The sequence below is a fragment of the Oreochromis aureus genome, linkage group 10 (assembly GCF_013358895.1).
Source record: "Oreochromis aureus strain Israel breed Guangdong linkage group 10, ZZ_aureus, whole genome shotgun sequence".
NCBI lineage: Eukaryota > Metazoa > Chordata > Actinopteri > Cichliformes > Cichlidae > Oreochromis > Oreochromis aureus.
In genome coordinates, this window is record NC_052951.1 from 30,588,824 (window position 1) to 30,608,555 (window position 19,732).

A 19,732-nucleotide genomic window follows, 5' to 3' on the forward strand; every position below is an offset into this window, starting at 1 on the left:
ATGTTCTTTAAAACTATGTCAAAGTTAACTGAACGTTTGTGGTTGTGAAGTGACGTATGCTGTACTGGATCTGCCTGCCAACAGAAGAAGGGGCTGTACTAGGCTCACCCCTATAAAGTCTTTGTTTGACTATTGTAAGGCAGTTCGATGCTGAAATCTGCACAGCGTTCGGACTCCGCACGTGTGTACATTAAAATGTCGTCTAATTGCACCCGGCTGGATCTGTGGTTATTTTTGGATTCCTCCTCAATATTTTGAACCTTAACATGTGCCTCTGAGATTTTCTCAAAATGTTTGGTATCAGAATGTGGCGATTTGCTTAGCAAAACTCAACCAGTTTCCCAGACAATAACCAACCAGGTATGGAGACTATTTGAGATCATGTGTAAATTTTAGTTTACTAGACTACTTCTTTTTTATTTCCAAATATTACTTCTGTGTTCACTCATGTCCACATATGTCGACATATATTGCCCTAATTTTTACCTTCTCTCCACTGTTTCCCCCAAATTAGCATTACTTTGCTTTTAAAAGCAATTCCAGTCTTACATTTCTGGACACTAAATATCTAAATATTAAGATACATTAGTATTTTACAATGTCTAGAGGATCTGAATATTCACTGCTCAAAATACAATTTGAGGATGAGGTATGTTTTCACTTTTTTTGTCTTTATTACGCCAAATACATCAAGTCAAATCTGCTGAAATTCTGCAGAAATGGAGGATGAGCTTAACATAAAAATATGTCACCTTTAGTTTGAAAGTGAAATGCAGTAAAGTTAATTCAGTAAATGAAAAGAGTAAAATCTGTAAAATGCTATTTCATTTGTTGATAGTTAGTTCTAGTTGATTTCGCCTAAACACTTTGCTACTATTGGTTTTGTATCTCACTTTGTAGCAGCCTGAAGAAAAACAATTAAATGGACATTTCCTCTGCAGACTGCATCATTACACGATGGTGAGTGAGGTTAATGCAATGAATTAGCAAGGGCAACAAGTGATGGAGGCCGCCTCTAATCTGTATGATCATAGCAGTTCTTGTTTCATTTGATGCTCATCGGTTTTCAGCCTTCTTTAAATCGATAGAACTTCTCAGATTCAGAAACAGAATATAAATAAATCCATGTCTTCAAGCTAAACCACATACAATGCAGACCTCAGCATATTACATCAAAAGAAAATGGCTCTGTGGATGGTTTTGTATAATTGCATATTACAAAGCCACCCATGCAAAAAGTGGAAACACATTGTTGTGATTAATCAAAAGATTACATAATTTCAAGAAGGTAAAGTTGTTAGAGGGATTGCTGCTTGAGCAAAGAGTACTTTGGGAACAACACACTTTATTAGGGAAACGTAGCTAGGACCAGGTTGGACAGGTTTACATTCAGCACTTCTTTAATTCTTCATAGCATCGATTCAACATTCCCTAGAGATTTCCACACACTGACAGCATCACACAGATGCTGCATGTTTGTCAGCTGCATGTCAATGATGTGAAAATCTTGTTTCACTTCAGCTGTCCTGTTTGATTGTAATTTGGTGAGTGTGGAGGCCATTTGACTTCAGTGAACTCAGTGTCATGTTCAAGAAACCTGTTTGAGATGATTTAGCACCCATGATCTGATAGCTGGAAATGGCTAGTAGAAGATGCGTACACTGCTGTCATAAAGGGATGGAGATAACCAGCAACAATACTAAAGTAGGCTGTGTCATTTAAACATGCTCAGTTGATACTAAGGGTTTCAAAGTATACCAAGAAAATATCTCCTGTATCATTACACCACTAGCACCAGCCTAAGGCAGGGTGGATCCATACTTGTCACGGCCGGGATCGCAAACTGACATTAAACAAAAAGCGAGCCCATATTATGGCTGATACAAAAACAGAAAAACGAAAGTGGAACTAAACTAAAACCTAAACTGGAAAAACTATGACTAACTATGAAAACGATGACAAAAAATGGGAATATGCAAAAGTGCAACTGTGAAATAATCCAAACAAGAGCATGAGCACGAACATTTGGAAGCAGAAACTCTGTGACATAACATGACTTGACATAAAGACAAACAGACGACCCAACACTTAACAGAGGAAGACAGAGGACTTAAATACACAGGAGGGTAATGAGGGAAGTAGAAACACCTGGGAAGACACAGCTGACACAAATGAACCTGATGCCACAGGGAAAAGTAAAACTAAACACACTGAACATGGAAACACCCTCTCTTCAAAATAAACCAGGAAACATGGAGAGACGTAGACATGGCAACACAAACTTGACAATAAGATGAGGAACACAGACATGAAACACATGACAGCCTGAGGAGATGAAAGCACAGGCAAAACTAAAAGTAAAACAGAGGATAAGACAGACGTACACAGAATACAAGAAAGACACATAAACAGGAGACATGGACAATAAAGTTGAAAAAAATACAGGCCAAAGTATAACAAATAATAAAGAAAGCTTCTTTCAGCTTAATCACAAGGGTCACCACAGCAAGTAGCTCTGTACGTTTCATTTGGTTTGTACATTGGACACAACCGCTAAAGCCCCTTTTTCACTAGTACCTACTCAGATAGACTTGGCATGGTTCGCTACAGTTTTCATGGTTTTCCATTAGGTCATAGTACCAGGTACCAGGTACTTTTTTTAGTAGCTGCTTGCCTGGGGTCCCAAGAGATCCGAGCAGGTACTAAAATGTGATGTCATCAGACTGCATGCCACTTATTGGCTGGTCAGTAGCATCACTTGATGTATCATGAGAGCGTCTTGTTCACAAAAGTTTGAAACCCGGCAACGAGGAAAATGGCTACAAAAAACAACGCCGTGTTCCCTGAATATAAGGAAAAGCCACAGATCGTGCCTCGACATCCACCTTTGTTGTAGCATTCATGTTGCATATTAATTATGTCGTGGGATACTCTGACGCATTGCTATGACGACAATCATGCACATAAGGTAGTACTGAATTGCAATGGAAAACAGTTGATCCGAGTCGAATCATGGTGATCTGATCCTAGTAAGCAACAATGGAGGTAAGGGCCTTAAGGCATTTGTGTCTCTTCCCAGGAAAGAAACGAGATCTTTCACTTAAACCACTGCACTACGGAGCCACTCAAAATGTAGCAAACAGTAAAAGCATATTGCTAAAGATGGATGTTTTATTTGCTTATTTCTTTACTTGTTTTGAACATGATGCTCTTCCTCAAAATTCTGATGTATACAGAGAGTTGCTCATATTTTCAATGGTGATTATCACCCCTGTTATATCTGGAGGATTCACACACCATATGGACAGACTCTCTAGTAGCTTTGGGCCTTAGATAACAGCTGACAGCAAGGCACAGAGGCCAAGTATTGGAAGGAGAACATTCTTATTCTTACAACACATAGTGTAAGATTTATGTTTTCACATAAAGAATAATTCCCAAATGCTTCATGACATAGTGGGTATAAGTTACCAGGATATTTAGAGCATTCGTCTTATCTAATAACATTCCTCTGAATTAAAGGTGTAGCTATAAAGCGATCATCAGCTTAAACTATGAGAAAAGGCAGAGAAAAAAGAAAAACAAGAACCGAGCAAATGAATGTTGGATCTTAACCCGAATCTCCCCAGCTAAGTAATGAATTCATAATTATGCTGCAATAGACAATTCTTTCTTATTTAATACAGCAGGCCCGAGTCTGATAAAAGAGAGTAATACAAATCAGTTAACACCATGGCCCTTCACAAGCCTTTTACTGAGCTCTTAGAAGCAAAGGAGCAGTTGAAATATTTTCTCTCCTCTTAAATCAAAAGCACTTTGACTTAGACAGCCACCAAAAGAGCCATATCTGTAAGTAGTTTTCCCAGCTGTGAATGCAAATTATAACCATGAGATTAAACTATGAGACTTTCTTATATTGCAGCAGTTGAAGTGTCATTGTCCAGACCTGTAGTATTTCATCTGTGGAAACAAAGTGATTTGTCAAAGCTTTATTAGGTCTGTCCTCTAGGATGACTGCAGGAAAAGATATGCTCCAGTAGAGCAACAGATAGATAAATTAAAGAGCATAGTGTGTGATACAATCAGAGACAGAACATGGATCTGCATTAATATGAGCTTTAAATCAGGCTTTATTTTTGTTTTTACTTAGATATTTAAAGGGCAAAATGCAAGGACCACAGAATACAGACTGCCATTATTCAAAACATACATGCCCCTAACCTGACATTGCCCTCAGGCAGGTGAAGTTCTTCAAATAGCACAACTGTCTGATTAATATTAAATAAGAGAATCTTTTTAACCTTCTCCTCTATAGTTGAAATGCGTCCCTGCTCTGAGAAACAGCCGCAAGCAGACTTGGGCAGAGATGACAGCATCTTTAGCCATTTCCCACTGTTGTCCTTTACCATGTGTAGCACACAGCAGGAAATTTAGTCTGCTTCAGCCCTGTTAGCACTTCTGATAATGTACTCAGTGTGGTTTAGGCAAAGACCTGCCTGCACAGAGCAAAAAGGACACGACATATGATGGCCACGTGAGAGGGGAGAATGCCGTGGAATATCACCTGTGCTATTTGCACATTGACACAATCTGACATCACATGGACCTGAGAGCTGGCGAGTTAAAGTCTGGTTAATCTACAGTCTGACTGTGCTAGACATTTGAGTTCTCACATGCACCTCATTTGGGTCATGTCTTGAAAGGTTGGTGGCTCCAGTGCACCTGTGAAAATGGAATCAAAGTGTGGAAGAATTCAACTGAGACCCAGAAGTACGTCATACACAGCAGTGGCTTCACACCAGAGCCTTTTAGTGTGTTGATTGTTGACAGTTCTCATCATGAAAGTATGCACCAGCTTATTAGAGAATGGATTCAGGACTTTGAACATGGCAATATCAAAAATACTGGAATCAGCATGTGTTTTGATTCACTAGCTGGGCCCACGTCCTTATCTTAGGTTTGACAGCGTTTCAGTAGGTAAAGGTGAATGCTTGGACATGAATTGAGCAGCGGTTTGGGGAAGGCCTCGAAGGGGACTGGGGACGGCTCCCGAGCCTGGCAGATCCCCATGTACTAAATAGGAGTGAAAAAGTTAAAGAATTGAGAACAAGGAGGGACGGAGGGTGGGGCACGTAAACGAGAATGAACAGCTTGCAGAACTGGGGGAACCTATATAGATGACAACCGGAAGGAGCGTGTTTGGAGGCGTGGTCCGATACATAATCTCCAATTAAATAATGCTCAATAATGATGATACTATCTAAAGTAAATTTATCTTCAGTCAAATTACGTACACTTCACATTTCACACAGTAACTGGTTGCTCCAAACAAAGTACTTTATCCATACTGGCTATTCAAGTAGAAGAGATTTGTACACTTTGTAACAAAGTTTTGAAATAATTAAATTAGTCAAGTGTCTTACTTTAATTCAAAGACACAACTTTCAGAGTCATCCTCAAGTAACATTATTTGTTAGTATAGAATAGATTATAGAGTGATATTACAACATCACTTTATGTTGCCTCCACCTATTTCTGATGTTACAATAAATGTTAACCCTCTAATGAGCTGTTAACTTACTGTTACTTATCTGAAGACGTAGTAAAACACTTTTAAACAAGCAAAGAAGAAGATTTACTGTGAGCTAAGAGGGGAAGAATGTTTTTAGGCACAGGAGAGCTAATTAGCATGCATACTATGAAGCAGAGAGACCATGCAGTGCCCTATGGTCTACGGTAGTGTCAAATTTAGATAACGTAATAACCTGTACTTTAATAGACCTTTTGAATCAGATTTGGATGTAGAAGCTCACGAGTCTGGACAGTCAAAACACTGTCGAAACAGTGATGAGGTCATTGAGAAGACAGCTTCAACACTGAAAGTTATGATCAGTGTCAGAGTCGGAGTGTCAGACTCCCAAACGGAGTCCCAAGTGGGGTAAAGAAGACATGTGGAGAGAGGAAGGGCAAGCTGTGGATAGCAACAGGTCATCTTCCAAGTGTGAAGTTTCAGATACGGAATGCACTGATCTAACTGAGGTGTCCAATTGATGACCATGTAAGGTGTAGCCAAGAAACAGATTTGAACATGGCAACAGTTCATGGATTTTTAGAAGGATTTCACAAGCAGTATTAATCAGGGAGAAAACTGGAAAGAGTCTCTGGCAACATTTTTTTATAAAAAAAAAACAATGACTTGATACCTGAATGTGCCAATCCTGCTAACTCCCAACTTGCAGAACAATGTATGCATCAATATGTAAAGTTTGTAAGAAAACAATATCTCAGGAATATCAGATTTTAGGCTGGTATTCCATGGAATATTATTTTTGTTATTATTATGATTGTTTAATGACCTTTTCCTAAACAGCTGAAGTGACCCTGTGACAATGATAATTCTAATGGAAACATGACACAGAACAGCATGTATGAAGTTCAGACAAGCTATGATGTGGATAATGGATCTTTTTCTTTTTTTTCTTTTCTTTTTTTTTTTTTTTTACAATTATACAAATTTAAATGTATGTGCAAGATGTGAGACACATTTTTATTCACATGAACTTGGTTTTTTTTTGGTTATTAGCTTGTTAACCTTAAAACATGACTGCATAAATTCCTTTTCTGATTGTTTCAGATATATAAAATCACACAATGATTTCAACATTTATATTTAACTGAAAAGAGTATGCAAACCTTTGGAAAAATGCATTTTAAAAGGGAAGCATTCCTAGAATTCCATCTTGAGGCACCCATCAGCAGATCATAGGTCATACAGCAAAACATCCATCCAGCATAATAATAAGTGAAAAACTACAGGCTCACTCAATCTTGTCAATAAAAAAATATTCAGATACAAACATGTATATGTTTGGGATTCTGAGGGCTTGGGGTTAAACCTACTCACTAAGTAAAGATGCTCTCATTCCTCCCACAGCAACAGAAGACACTCACTCAGCACTCACTTCAAATCCTCCTCGGTGAGCCCACAGTGGGACACGTATTGATTCTGACACACAACCACACATAAGCATTGCCTTAAGTGTTCATAGGAGGGATTAGTACATAAATAGAGGGGGTGTGCAAAATGTATGAAGGGTGTGGGTGGGGGTTTGGGGGGTGGGAGTGGGGGCAGATATGTTGAAAAGCTATAGCACAGCTGGAGAATTGATGGAAAGAAGACCGGTTTAGACAAGGTTTTCTGTGACAGACACTTGAGGGAATAACCCATCTGCTAAATATTTCACAAGTTAAAGTTACTTCAGCTTTACTTAAAGAAACTTTCTATTGTGTGAATATGTTTTGTGGGGTTTTTCCTTCTTCTTAGTAAGCTGTGAGGATTCTACGTGTAATGTCATTGTAATTGCTTAATTCTGCAGTCCTTCTCATGATTGATTTGTTTCTGGATTGAAGATGCTATGTGTGATGGGAATTATCCTCAATCCCTTTCTAGATAGGATTAGTTTTACTATAAAATAAAATAAAACAAGACATATTATTATTCTTTTATGATTTGTCTTTTTACTATTTTAACCATTAAAAGACTCCTGTCGCATCGCTCAGCACTTTGCTACTTTCAAGTATTATGTAATGCAACATGGTGTTCTTTTTGTAAGTTGTGGTCATATATACAGTCAAGTAGATGCTAAAGCGAGGTATGGTTGAAGGGGACTTCCATAAGTTAACAACTTGGTGTTGTGATTTCAAAACACCAAATTTTCAGGTGCACAAAACAGAACTTCACAAATCAGTCAGAGTTGTTAGCTGCATTCCCTTGATGGGATATGTCATGTTTGTTTGAACTCTTCCAATACCCTGTAAATAATTTCTATATTAATACAAATATTGCTGTAATTCACTAAATAAGACCACAACATTAGCATACCTAAGCTACTGTCAGGTGCTCTTCCTAGTATGACCTCAAAGGGCCTGGATTTCTCCTCGCAGGATCTTTTGCTTGGTTTCTTTAAATGTGTAAACCACTACGGCGTCATGGAAACACAAGTGTAACTGATCATTGAGGAATCACATCATGTGTCAGGATCAGCTTGGATGTGCAAAAATGAGTCGTCTAAACTACATGAGCATAACATTCACTAGTACAGGTTTCCATTTCAACTATACTGTCATTGTCCAGCCTCGAGTCTGCATGCCATGCAAGTGTTTACCTTTTTCATTATTTACTAGATTTTATAAAAACAAATCTGTCAGCTCTGTAAGGGAAGTTTCTGTACTGAACAAGCTTTTTCAGTGTTCATGTGTACAACAAAGTAATGCAATATATATATCACTCTATATGGCAGTCACACCTACAATACATACACCTTTTTTCCCTGGTTCTTTTCAGGCTCACTCTCACTCCACTATGAGCTACTCAGAAAGCAACACTGAATAATTCTCTTTTCACCTCTATCTGGCCTTGAGAGGCAGTGACTGGGACCCTGCAGCTCAACACCGCTGAGTCTGTGGCCCTGTAGTACATAGCATGGCACTCTCCCTGTTGGTTATTCAGCCTGCTGCTGTTTTCCATGCCCTTTGTGTCCCCCCAACACTATAAGTACACTTGTTTTTAGCTTGCTGATCAGTATCATGTTTGGTGCACACTAAATGTTTAGTTGTGAATCTATATCTTTTAACCCACAGAGCGACTCGCTACAGGTGTATTATAACTGCCTGGGTCAGGTACGTGCCCAAGTGTCTCTCCTAAGCCATTTTCTGCCTTTCTACACCAAAGGCTTCAGAGTATTTCTTTTTCAGCTCCCTTCATACACACCCTTTAACTGTTGTTTGGTTTTCAGATGGCTTGGGGAACAGCAAAGAGAAGAAAATCATGTAGCTTCAAGCGTTTTCTCCTGCCCTTACTGCACATTCAGAATTCACCCAGCACATTCCCATCATAGAATCTGCAACTGGTACAAGTAGTCACTAACAAGAGAGGTCCAAAGGAGGGAAAAATGCACTACAATGCACTGCAAATCAGGAAATGCTGTGAAAATGGATACATTATTGAAAGAAAAATTATAATATCAGCAGAGGAAATATGATTTTGGTTGCAGTTAATTGCACGGACAACTTTTAATTTTATTGTTTGCTAACTGCTTGTTCCTATCATTAATCAGGTGCAAACACAAATTCTTTTTCTTTGCTTAAAAATCATCTCCAGGTGAAAGGTTCCTTCAGTCGCATCATATGATTAGATCGCTTCCCAAATATGTCATCTCAACCACTTACAGTTGCAGTTTTGCATCATGTGCGCTAGACCAACTCTGCTGTTTTAAGGCAGATACCCTTCAGCTTGAATTCACTTTTGATGAATGAGAGATGAAGCTGCTAAATCTGGCACAAAGGACAGATGTTAAGGGGTAATTATGGACAAAGAATCTAACCTTTTTATTTTGGTTGGCTGCATGCACAATGACATATACCGCAGTTCAGGTCATCTGCACAAATTCTCTTCCTCCAAGACTTCCGGACATCACAGCAGAGCTCAGCGTTGACAGTCGGACCCTTGGGGACATGTTCACGGTGCACAACCCTGTGAATGTCAAGCATGCTCCTGACCTGATGTGTTGCCCTCACACTTAGACACTGCACTCTCTTTAGCTTGGCTGATATACAGTTCTCATTTATGCGTAGAAGCTGGAACTCAACTTTTATCGCCAATGATATGACCAATTTATGGCTGGTCTATGTCTTCCTTCTCTCTTCCATTCTTGATCCTGAGTTTCTTTCTGTTTGCACCTTCAGGAACCCCACAGTACATATACCACGCTCATTGCTTAAGTTGAAATTGTGGCTAAAACAACACCCCACTGTTTTGCTATTATTTAGTTTTAATATGTTTTGTCGAAGCTCCCCTGTTACATCGTTGTGTTTGTCAAAAAAACATACAGATTTTCTGGTATACAGTTTATATACAATAAATGGAAAGTTATTTTCTGCATTGCAGTTTGAAAGCTACTGGATGTTTACACTTGCAATTTAATAAAAGGACATTAACATATGAAAGTAATGACCACAGAGATACCCAGTGTCAGAAAAATGCACAGACACACTGACACAGTCATGAATGTGAGACTGTTGAGAGATATATTAAAAATCAAAAGGTGTTCAAGGTTAGGTACACGTCTCAAATGATTTAATATACCTCATAATATATTGCAATTGTGGAATATGTAGTAACTGTATATAAAATTGGAAGAAAAGTTAAGCCCATGTGAAAGTGGATTATACCTGCTTTACTAAACAAAAAGCCAAAAACAAGATTAGAGCAGAGTACACTTTATGGTTGGCCTATCTTCTGATTGACATGTTGCAATATGAGGATGCAGTATAGTTTTTTCAGTCATGATGATGCACAGCTTCAAAATTCCAGTGTGCAATTAGGAAAGTGCTCAGGTCTAGGTTTTCAAGCTAGATTTCACATACCAGTGGGTGATTGTACTGCAGATATGCTGATTATTTACAGTCTTTTGGATTAAGAAATTACTGCAATAAGAATGTCTCCGCACTAAATCTTTGCTGATGTGAAAAATGCCATTGGCTGTACTATGAGGAACATGTAGATATTATTGAAGCTTTATGTGCAGATGGTCTCTTATTTTCTAAAATTTAGTCTTTGAAAGATATTAGAAAAAAAAATCTACTGTAAGTCAACTTCCACTTTTACAGCACTTTTTCAGAATGATATGCTTATCAGTATTGTCTTATTTATTTATTTATTTATTTAATGGATGCTGTTTTTTCTGGTGTCACAAAGAGTGGACACTTTAGAAAAAGAATAGCTAGACACAAATGCCCTCCACAGTCTAATGCCACAGGGGAGCTTGTAGAGCACGCATTTCCTGTCAATGTGTCCTGCCCTGCAGCAAGTGATGTCCTCCATCCAACCATGAGACATCCACACCTGCAGAGAGAGACAGAGAGATGTACTGTAACATGGACAGATATACTAAGGACAGTGTATCATTCATGTCTTCATGCACATAGTTTGAATGTACATGTTGAAAAGGTGTTGAAAAATAGTGGGACACAGAGGGAAATGGCGTGACAGAAATGCTGGTGTGGAGGCAAGTCTGAAAAAACAGTGACAGGAAGTAGAGCTGAAACAAGTGTGGGCATACTGAAAGAAAAAAAGTGCAGAGCTTGTGGCATTATGGTAGAACGTCAGCCAGCCGAGGTGTTTGTATGACACCTTTGCTTATGTGTGAGAGGCTTCACAACCTGACCACAAATCAAAAGTTATATTTTTGATAAACTCTGCAGTATTTCAAATGATTGATTTGTTTCCGGTTTGTTTGTTTTCAGGGGCTGATTTTTGTTTCTGACTATTTTATTCACACATTTCAACAGAAATCCTGTCCACAGTCCAGCTAAACTCAACTCTACCTAACTTTCAATTCAATAATAAATGTTATTTATTTCAAACAAGAGACTGTATCAAATTCCCCATTCACCCTAATATAATATACACACCAATCAGGCATGACATTATGACCATCTGCCTAATAATATGTTTAGCCCACTTTCCCTACAAAAACATCCCTGAACGGTCAAGTGCTGGTCTTCACTAGACCACAGCACACTGTCAGGGGTGATGAAGACTCATAATGTCATACCTCGATGTCTGTGTGTGTGTGTGTGTTGCTATAGGGAAATAGCAAAAAGCAAAATAATTAACAGAAATAATAGTCCTTCCCTAACAAAACGCTTCAATGTGCTTTCATGTACTAGCCATTCGAGGCCAAACAGAACATAAAATAAATAAAATAAAAAGAGACACCAGGAAATGGTCATATCTGCATTCCATGCCACATTGACAAGTTTTAGATTTAGATTTTAAACACATCATAAAACACACGGATCACATTCACTCAAACCAGAGTGAGGATAATGGCTTTTCACAGGCCAGTGCGCAGAGAACAGAAAATCACCCAGTGCCACTGGTTACACATACCAGAAGGAAACTTTTCATCTGAAACAATTTAGATTTGATTAGGGAACTCTGATTTAACTTAGTGAGTTGACAGCCACCTTAGTAACCACCTTTACTCATAGAAAAAGAAGATTTATCCTGGGTCTGTTGAACTGGCTTCATCTTAGACGCTGAGCTTGACTTTGTGGCCTGCTGGAGCTAAAACTATGCTCCATTAGTAGCAGTATTAAAGCTGCACTTCTGAACAGAGTTCAGCTTCACACTTACTGCAAAGAATGGTCTCCACCAAAGCTGCATTCATTCATTCATTTGTACTTTCACATGTATTAAACAAATTTAGCCATGGGGTTTCTGCGGATCCAAGAGGACAGCATGTGCAGTTCTTTGCTTCTCCCAAAGTTTTATAACAATGAAAGAAAGAATGAGTAATGGCCACAAAAAGAAAGACAAAGAGGCTTTTAACAAAAGAGGATTAGAACAAAACAGTGTTAAAGAGTGCGTGTGCGTGTGAGGAGGGTGGGGGAGTGGCAGGGAGCTGAAAAGCCGGGCTAAGACATGAAACATACGGAGAGAGCGATAACAGGACGGAGAAGGAGAGGTACTTGCTCCAGCTAGATTTAGCTGAGCAGGGTCCCTTGATATGTAAATGCGCTTCTGCAGTATGAATGTTTGATGGCAGCTGAGGGTTGACGTGCAGCAGTGGCCAACAAAGCATGAAATATACATTACAACTCGAGGCATTGTACTGGAAGAGAAAGGTGTGAGGCACGCACACAAACATTTATTATACACACTGTTCAGAGGAATCTCGCGCTGTCACTAATACACACAGAAATACACTCTAAGGACAAGAGTTCACCCTTGGGTCAGAAGCTTGAAGGGTGATAGAGGAAGCAAATTTACAGGAGAGTGTTGATGTGTTTTTAAATCGAGGGAGTGCCGTTACAGAATAAGTTTATGGGTTGCATGTATGAGATAGGTGGTTATGAATTTGTATAAATGCTGTTGAAAGAAAAGCAAAGCATTATGCAGCAGAGAATATTATATTTTTCAGTGTGTAATTTTGAATACATGTTCCTTGGATGCTCTTTCACTCCTTGTGGTCTGCCATTTGATCTGTGCTCTTTCCCACAAGGTTGAGCTATAGATACAGCTTTTAATGAAGACAGCATGCTTGTTGGAGTGGCTAATTGGTGTTGTTTTTAACCACAACTTGAGCTTACAGTTTTAGACTCACTCTAACTATAGACACTTCCATTTTAGATTTGTCAGTTTCAGTTTTCAGTTATCTGAGGATTATAATTGGTTGGCTTCTGTTCACTTGTGTATTTGACAATGCTGGCTGTTCCCCTTCTTTTACAGTAATATATCCTATACATGTTATTTTCCCCACAAATCAGTGAAATTCTCATCGTATGACTAGACACTCATAACGACTTTGTGCCAGCACAAATGTCTAATCAACTGGTCACATGCATTGACATGGCAAGCCAATGCATTTAGGGATGTACACATGGTCAGAATGACCTCCACAGTTCAAGCAGTGACTGATCTACTGGTTTTCTGACCTAAGCATCACTAAAGTTTACAGAAAAAGGTCTAAAAACAAGAAAAACACTGATTAAGCTCACGTTCTCTGGCCAGAAATGTCTTTTGGTTCCAGTGATCAGAGGAGGGCCCCAGACTGGTTCAAGCTGATAGGTAGGTAACTTATAGTAACTTATATAATCACTTGTAACAACCAAGGTGTGCAGAACAACATCTCGGAAGCCACAACATGTTGAACTTTGAAGCAGATGGAAGACCACACCGGGTGCTGCACCTGCAAGCAAAGACCAGAAAACTCAGGTGACAGTGTGCACAGGCTCACCATAATTGGACAATATTAAACTGGGAAATATGGCTTGGACTGATAAGTCTCTGCTGGGACATTCATATAGTAGGGTCAGAATTTTAAACATGAAAGCACAAATTCATTCTGCCTTGTATTGACGGTTCAGGCCGTGGGTGGTGTAATGGTATGGGGGGTATTTTCTTTGCACCCTTTGGGCACCTTAGTACCCAGAGATGCTTAGTAGTTAAATGCCACAGCATCCACAAGTTTTTTTTCTGACCATCTCCATCCCTTTATGACCAAAATGAACCCATCTTCTGATGGCTGATTCCAGCAGCATAACAAACAACATCACAAAGTTATATAAACTTTAATAACTTTAAATAAACGTAATAAAAGATGTGCATTTGCAGCCTGTTTAAGGACATTGCTAACCCATGAGGTTGCCCTGTGATTGCTGAAGTCAAATACTAATCTAGCACCTGCTATCCAAATATAAGCTCCGTGCTAAACTTTAGAGAAAGTCAATAGTGTCACTCCCCAATGTTGAGTTTGTGGTCAGAGCCCTGATAAAATAAGCTGGTGCATATTAATGTGAAGATTCAATCATCTGACAAACCCAAAAACATGAGTCAAAAACAGTTGGCTAAAGTCCAAGTTTATAAGTAGAGTAACCAAAAAAAGTTCATAACAGACAGAAGAGCAAACAAAGTACAAGGCCAACAAGTACACACCTATGGCCAGTGCAGATCAGAATCCTAAGACAGATGAACAGCCAAAGGTTGTCAGGCAGGCTGGACAACATCGGCACAAACACTTGACAGTAGTGCACCAGGGTATTAATCAGGAGTGTCAGGTGAAACTGAAGACACATGGCAGTACCTGCCTCTGAAAGGAATTCTCTTTACTATGTGTGTTAATTATCTGGTCCAAAATATTTACATTTTGATTTTAAAGGTTGACAATATTTTAATTAAAATAAAGGAGTAGAAATCAGCCGTTTCGATGTGCATTCTGGATCTTGAGAGACAAAACCTTTGACATGGGTGCTAACAATGCTTAGCAGTCTAGCATCCACACCTTTCTAAGCCTTGGGGGGGGAAATGACCACCTAGATTGGCTAACAAACAAAAAAACAAATAGAACTGATTACAGACTCCCTCACTTTGTAGGGATAATGATTTTGGTGAAGTATGTATTTAAAAATCCAGTTTTTTTTACAGTTCAGGAAAGGGACAGAAAGGCACATGTGTAGCTACCCAGTGTTCACAGTTGCAGTACATTAACATGTGACTGTGTGGAACAGGAAAAACATAACAAGAAATGAAAAAAAATCTACACTTTTATTTCTATGCTGGTCTCTCAAGTGAAACTGGAACTTTTGTGCCAACTTGGAGCAAATAAATCCTGTACGACTGTTACTTTTACTGAAATGCTGAAATAGAGAAAACAAAACACTATTTTACGATCACCTTGCATCCCTAGATTTTATTGTCAACCTCTGCACAGCATAACAACCATTCTTCCCTATAATTACTTTTTTCCCTCCATCACCGTTTTTGAAATATTACATGCAAATCTTCCTTATCCTATCTGTATGATGCCAGACCCCCCAATATCCTATTGGCAAGCCAAATATTTCATTCATCTTTGTTTTCACCACACTGTTTAAGTCTAACTGCAGGGACCAGCAGTTTGAAGTATTGGATACTTAAGTTGTGTGCCAGAGGACCTGTTGTGAAAGCTTTCGTCATATCATCCCTAACATAAACTGTGCCATATGGTTCTTACATGATGGTGGCTTACAGCGCTGCTATTAAACAGTCACTTTCATTACAATATCCCATTTTAAAAGTGACTTGAAGTCATTTGGTTTGACTTTGATGGATATGAGTTTGCATCACTGCTTAAACCTTGCTGCTTGCAGCATGTATACCATCACATTGGCGGGTTAGGGTTTAGAAGATTATATCTTTAGGTAAAAAAAAAACAAACCAAAAAAAAACTCAACCAGCTTTTGGTGGAAGACACAACTTTAGTCTCTGCCAAGATCTCCAGTTGCCAAAATTGAGTGCACAGAGACATCGAAGCCACTCATCTGAATAACAAATGTGTCAAACTGGCTTCCTTCCCCAGATGCAGGAAGAAGCTCATAGTCCCAAATGCTAGTCCATAATACTGGTAGAAACCAACGCTGGTCCATAGACAACACCAAGTGCTAACAGCAATGCACTTTGTGTGCCTTTTGTTGCTGGAGGTGCACACACAGCCCTCCCTAAAATCCCTGAATATTTTTCAAGTTTTAAGACTTTACAGTGAAGTGTTTTACTGGGTTGAAGACGAGATCAGGTTACCAAGCTCACTGGTAATGATTATTGTGAGCACAGAGGAGGTCTCATTTTTATTTTTTCAGAAAGTCTGGCTGCCTGCGTACCTGAAGTATTGAGCTGCATCACAATCTATCACTTAGCATTTCCAAAGTGAGACAGTAGCATTCATTTACACATGCAGCACATCAGTTTATGTTTGATCAATTTAATAAAATTTAGACCGTGTATGGATGTTCTTACAACTAAATTTAGAATGTGGCTTCTCCAATTGTCACAGCAACCAGCAGTATTTAGCAATATGACTATTATTGATATTGGTTGGGTTGTTTAAAACATTGCATTTGAAATTCCTGCACTTAATAACACTGAATAAATCCATAAATTCAATATAAATACATAACTGTGGTAATGCTCGGTCCTCATCTACAGATGCTAGATGCTGCACCAGCAGCTTTACCAACATCTTTATATACGAGAGCATGACGTGAACAAAGAGAAAATAATATGTGCATGGAGGGTGTAGGCAGGACTGTGGTGTGACGCTGGTGAATGAGAAGCTCCTCGGCCTCAGCTTGGAGGAACGTCGTATTGCAGTACATGAAAAATTGACATTCCTTATTACATCTACATCTATTAAAGTGCTATCAGATTTAATTTCTCATCAGTGGAAGGTGCTAGTCCAGACCCACTTTAACCCCTGTCTGTGCCTGAATGACAGCATGTCGTCACTTTAACAGACTGATGCCATCTGTGATGTATTCTGTTACTAAAAGGGACTCTTTTTTTTTTTCTCATTTCAGTTTTTGTTAGTTTAAAATTTTATCATGACGAAACCACAATGGAGAATTCATCTGAAGCAACATATTTCAGAAGAAAGAGAGTAATGTTAACTGTTTAAAAATAAATAAATAAACAAAAAGCAACTCATCAGGAAGCGCTTAGTCAAAATTTATATTTCAGTTTGATTCATCTGAACTAAATGTCAGAATGAGTTCATATAAATCTGCCTCCTTGGCTTTGTGTTTGCAGAATCTTCTGATGTAAAATAAATCTTTACTTTCTTCAGTTATTTTATGTCCAGTTCATAGAATGTTCCCTTTGCGCAGTGGAGGCTTAAAGCAACAGTCAGCTGCATCTGATCAGAGGAGAAGCTGGAAACAACCATTAAACATTTTGGTTTTCAATTCCCGTACCCCGACCGAGCCTTCAGTCTATTCGCTGTCTAGACTATAAATCAAGCTCATTAGTTAGACATGGAGCAGGGATGAAGCCTCCTGCTACCAAAGAAATAACTTTTTATATAACTTTCCATTTTCAAATGCAGCCTAGTCCGAGTTCATACGAAGATGTAAAAACAGGGAGAATTCCATTACTTAGACTTTTTGAATCATTAGCAGGATGTGAGACAGCCATAACTTTTAATATAGCTCTACCGTAATGCTGACCACTATTAATTTAAAGCACTAAAGAGAATGATGAGTGGAGAATGGATGTATATGTAATGCCCTGCATATTATAGATGATTTATTTCACCGTTGCAGTTAACTGACTTATGCTTAAGGTATTTGATTTCATTGCCATACCATCTATATAGAACAGTGGTATTTGAATGACTGAGAGAGAAAATGAGAGAGAAAGTGAGTGCCTTGCAGCATATTATTGCCCATATCAGTATTTTTTTTTCTGTACTCATGGTTGAAGGTACTCTGCTGGGGCCAAGAACCAATTAACCCACCTGTACCGCTGTGGATTCTGACTGGTGTGACAAGCTCTGCAGTGCCAAACTACATAATGGTACTCAGCTCAGGGTGCAGTGGGAGATCCTCCCTGCTGCTGAGCTGAATGAAACAAACTGAGCAGATCAGGATGCAGGGGACAGACAGCTCTGCTGCTAAGCAATGAGGACAATGTGACAACAGGTGATGATGCAGCCATTGTGTGAGGCCCACTTGTCCTTGCATGCTTGCTGGCATGACTTTGCTGTTTCGGTCTCCTTAACTTTCTCCCTCATTCATTATTTCAAGGACTTTAACGAAAAACAACAAAGAAGATATAGTGATATGTGTAATTTCTAGAACAGGAAGCAGTCTCTTCTTTCCCTTTTCTTTTAATGATGTACAAAATACGAGCAACCTTAGCTATGTTCCTGCAGTTTCTACAGTCAGCAGCACATATATCCACTTTGTACATTTTTGAGGCCAGAACAATGCATGCAATGGTTGCAGTCACTGAATTCCATTGAATTCATTAGTTATCAGCTTACAGAAATATACATCAACAGACGTCATGTTTGCATTAAACAGAGAGAGATTGTGAGCTAGAACTTAGAGTTGTTCTTCATTATTGCTGTTACTACAGAGACCTGCCCAGCAAGCCGCATTATTTATTAAAGAACAGAAATGGGGGTTGTGAGGTACCCCAGGAGGTAGACTGGTTTAATCCAGTCTGCACCAGGAGCATGCCAAAGTGTCCTTGGACAGATACCAAGCCCTGAGTTGCTCATCAGAGTATGCTCATAAACTATACTGCCAAAAAGTATTTGCTTGTCTGCCTTTATATGAACTTGAGTGACATCTCACTCTTAATCGATAGGGTTATAATGTAATATGATGTTGCCCCTCCCCAACCGCCTTTACAGCCATAACAGCTTCAACTCGTCTGGGAAGACTTTCCACAAAGTTTAGGAATGTTTATGGGTACTTTTGACCGGTTCCTGAGAAGTGCATTTGTGAGATCAGACACTGATGCTGGTCGAGAAGGTCTGACTCGCAGTCCCTGCTTTAATTCATCCCAAAAGGTGTTCTATCTCGTAGAGGTCAGGACTCTCTCGATGAGGTTCTTCCACACCAAAATGAACCTTGCTTTGTGCACTGGTGCACAGTCATGTTGGAACAGGAAGGGACCATCCCCAAATTGTTCCCACAAAGTTGGAAAAATTAAGACACCTGGAATTAAGTAATAACTTTTAAAATCCATCTTTCTTGCCCATAAGACATGTTATATTAGTGGAATGCACTGAAGACTTACTGCTGTTTTCGCACTGCCATTTGTAACCCATTTGCCGAGTGGAAATCTGTTAATGGTGAACAAACATTCAGTGTGTGGTACTTAGGTAAACATCTTAAGCTCTAAAACACTAGGAGCTCAAAAACAGCACATACATCCTGTTGGGAACAAAGATAAAATTAGAATACTACACAGAGTTACTTTCCACTTTCTGTGGACAGAAAGCTCTCCAAAGAGCATGATAAAGTTCAACAGAGAGATAACTTTACTTGTTTTTACAGAGGGCTACATCCTTATCACAAAGACATGAGAGTTAATGAAGTAATGATCATCAAACAGCATTGAGGCTCCCTGGAAATGCAACAGCTGGACCTTTAGCTAGCAACACACTATGTGAAAAATGGTTTGTGTGTTTGCTGATGTTTGTTGAGCTGAGAGAAATGTTGCATTTTAAATTGCCTGACAGTTAAAAAACGTTACTCCCTTGTATCCTGTTCTGTAGTGTAGGGAATACAAAATGAGAGGACATCCCAGCTTTCTGCCTAAAATGCTTCAAAACAGTGAAGGATGCATGATGAATGCTTTAAGCAGTATTGATGTCCACTATACAAAAACAGAGATCAAAAAGGG